The following is a 3760-nucleotide window of genomic DNA, read 5'->3' as shown; positions in this document are numbered from 1 at the left end:
TGGTGCCGCTTATAAGCGATTTAACGACATTTGTTCAAACACGTTTAAATAAAAAGCATAACATAACAAATAAAGACACTATCTGGGACTAACTAACTAATAAATTCTACTTTTTCTAGATATTATTGTTTTAATTTTTTTACTTCAATTATAATATTTTTTTATAGAATTTAAAATATCATACTTTCAGTTTAGTGGTTAGCCTGTTAGCCTTTTTTATCACTGAAAAACACGTTACACCTCTCTTCTCCCATAGAAGAGTACAATACAGTGGAGGGGGTGGGGTTGTGGCATTCGCCTGTGTTCGTGTTCAAGGCGCCGAGTGCGCCCCGAACATCGGAATACCCACTAAAAACCAGTGGTTAAGACGGGCGTCTTAACGAGGAGCGCCACGGGATCGCTTGCGCATGGTATCGTGACGAAAATAATTTGTATCCTGGTTAAGCCCCATAAAAACCATCGAGTTGTTTTTTTAATTATTCTCTCCAGTTTTATGTGTGCCTTCAAAGTATTAGAGTAAGAGAATAAAGTTTTAACCTGTATACCTGTGCACATAAACTTGTGCATTATACTTTTTCTATATACTTGACTAATTTTCGTTGAGGATTGTCGCCGTTGTCGAAATCTACAAGGGATCTGACTTTTACTTTCTGTCAGTTTATTTACCTTTCATTATCATCATTTACCTTTAACCAATACCATAAACAATTTTTGAATCCAGGTTGGTATGTATCGTACGTTTATATGTACTGTCACTATCTCCAACTCTCGAAGACTTTGTACTATTAAAAAAATAAGTAGTTTACAGGGTATTGTAAGTATCCCACTACTGGGCTAAGTCATCCTTTCCCTTTGGGGTGAAGATTTTGCTGCTTATTCCATTTTGTAAACGTGTTTTTAAATATTTGTCGTAATATAGATTGTAAGTCTTAATGCACGAATTCTACTGGCGGTAGGGCTTTGTGCAAACTCGTCTGGGTAGATACCATCCACTCATCAGATATTCTACCGCAAAACAGCAATACTTGATATTGTTGTGTTTCGGTTTGAAGGGTGAGTGAGCCAGTGTAATTACAGGCACAAGGGACATAAAATCTTAGTTCCCAAGGTTGGTGGCGCATTGGCTATAAGCGATGGTTGACATTTCTTACAATGCCAATGTCTAAGGGCGTTTGGTGACTACTTACCATCAGGTGGCCCATATGCTCGTCCACCTTCCTATTCTATAAAAAAAATGCATATATCTTGGATTAAATGAAATACCCATTAATATACTTTTAGGAATCAGGATGGATATTAGTTTTTTAAATCAAAACAGCTATATAACAATAAAGTAAATGTATATCGACACGTACAATTTAGACACAAAAATAGAACAAAGGAATCCAGACTGAGCAACTTAAATATTATTTATGAGATATCCACCACAACCGAGAGTCCAAGCAGAAGTGTGGTAACGCCAGCCTGTCCGGCCGATGAGCTCGGCAAGGCCAGTCCCCACCACATTGGTCATCAAGTGATCAAGTCGAGCTTCTAGGCCCCTTCGGAAGAATTCGTAACAATAGTGTAAGGAGTCAGTCGAGAAGACTGGCAACACACGGGCACCGGGCTATAAAAGAACCCCTCTCGCCATGATGGGCCTCTTTTTGCCCCTGAAGATTAGAACTCTAATTTCTCCTGCCTAAGCTGTGTCGTAGTGGTATATGTCTCTATTAATGTTAAAAAGTCATTTCCCGTTACTAATTTAATTCCTTTGTTTCTTTATTTAACTTTTCATTTCCGTTATTTTAAAATCCACTTCTGGTTCCTAAAAATAGCAAATATTTTCAATTGTTTTTGGACGTAGGTCAGTATAGTATGAGTATACAAAGATGATATATGGCTTCAGCAGGATCCTTTTACACTCCTTCAGAACGTGATACGTGGGATATCATATGATGCGCTCAGCGGCTTGAACGATGTAAGTGTTGTTTTCAAAGATACCTTCGATTTTCAAAATAATATCAAATAAATCACAAGAAGTTAAAAAATATAACATAAGATTGATTAACATATCATATTAGATTGATTTGATCTTAAATCAATTAATATACAAAATCAAAGTAACCTGGGTCCGTTTTAATTTTAAATTAAAACAATAACTAAAATAGCGTCACGACTGGCATAGGCATTATTTCAATATGAACGATAACTTCATCGTCAAATCGAGGTCGTCGAACGATATCAAATATATTTAGGCTAAGACAAGGATAGCATTACTGATTTGGAAGAGAAAAAATGCTTGAATATCGTAGATAGACTAAATATAGACATTGGTTAACAGGAGTTTAGTTAAAAAATGATTTCTCTCTGTCTGTCATAATAAGTTTGGCATTTGAAAGAAGAAGACACAACGTTCTTTTACTAATGAATACATAAACCGTCAAATATTAAGTATTTTTATATATACAAAAACAGTTTTAATATTAATTACCTACCTATTAAGTACTTACATGTTTTTTATTATTTGTTTTTATCATTTTAAAATAAATAAAGTGTTGATACGTCTTTTGTTATGAGTAAAACAACGTGAACAAATATTGAAATGGCTGTTTTTACAATTTAGTAATTTAGATAATTTATTAATAACAAATTATAGCAACTGGATAAGAAATGATTATTTTGATGAGGGTACTCTGTCCAACTTTGTAGGTGGCGTAAGAACATGGTGGGTCATTTGCGCCCCAACTGTGTCTTGCCTTATTGGACTGCAGATTTCAAGTTCCTGGGATCAAGCCCTGGTTCGGACCAGAAAAGAATTGGGGTTTCATCAAGAAACCCTTAGAAGCAGACCAAAATTTCAGTAACAGCCTGTGAATGTCCCACTGCTGGTCTAAAGGCCTCTTCTCCCTTTTTGAGGAGAAAGTTTGGAACTTATTCCAAAATAGACCAAAATTTGGATGATTGAAATGTTCACACTCCCGTAGCTCGGCAAGAAACTTAAGCTGATTATGTTTAAGGTACGTATAAAATGAATTTAAATATAGAAATTTGTTTCAAATAATATGAAGAATTTTAAAGTAAACATATGATCGAAGTAACGCAATTGCTATTTAGATCCCAATGAAACCAATATTAAGGCGGATAATTTTATATGATTATAAGGCGGTGGAGGACTCGTATGACCAACTTTAATATGAGGGCATAAAATACGGGAATCATCAAATTTTCTTCGGACATTCAGGATGACATAAGCTGTATTATTCATGTAACTATTGATATTTGTTTCATCCTAAATTAACAATATACATAATTTATTATAATTTTAAAACGCATTAGTTATCTGGGGCAAAATTTTGTTTTTTTTTTTAAATAATGATAAATTACTAGTGGTAGGGGTGTGCAAGCTCGTCTGGGCAGGTACCATCTACTCATCAGATATTCTACCGTAAAACAGCAGTACTTGGTATTGTTGTGTTCCGGTCTGCAGGGTTAGTAGTTAGCTCGTCCACCTATCTATTTAATAAAAAAACTACCCGTGATCTCATAATCACATTAGATTATATTTGATTGATATAACGTAAAATAGAATTTTAATCTATATTAAACACACAAGGTAATCTATCGTATTTATATGAATGAGGATTAATAATTAATTTGAGATAATTGCTTCGCAAATATTCTATAGTTTTTTACTAATCTGAAATCTTCAATTTTCCAGTACATTGTTTAGACGTATCTTCTAAAGTTAGGCAGTATTAGCCGTGAAAGTTTACGAAAA

Source organism: Nymphalis io, chromosome 5 (assembly GCF_905147045.1).
Source record: "Nymphalis io chromosome 5, ilAglIoxx1.1, whole genome shotgun sequence".
Taxonomy (NCBI): Eukaryota; Metazoa; Arthropoda; class Insecta; order Lepidoptera; family Nymphalidae; genus Nymphalis; species Nymphalis io.
Note: the sequence above shows the minus strand (reverse complement) of the source record.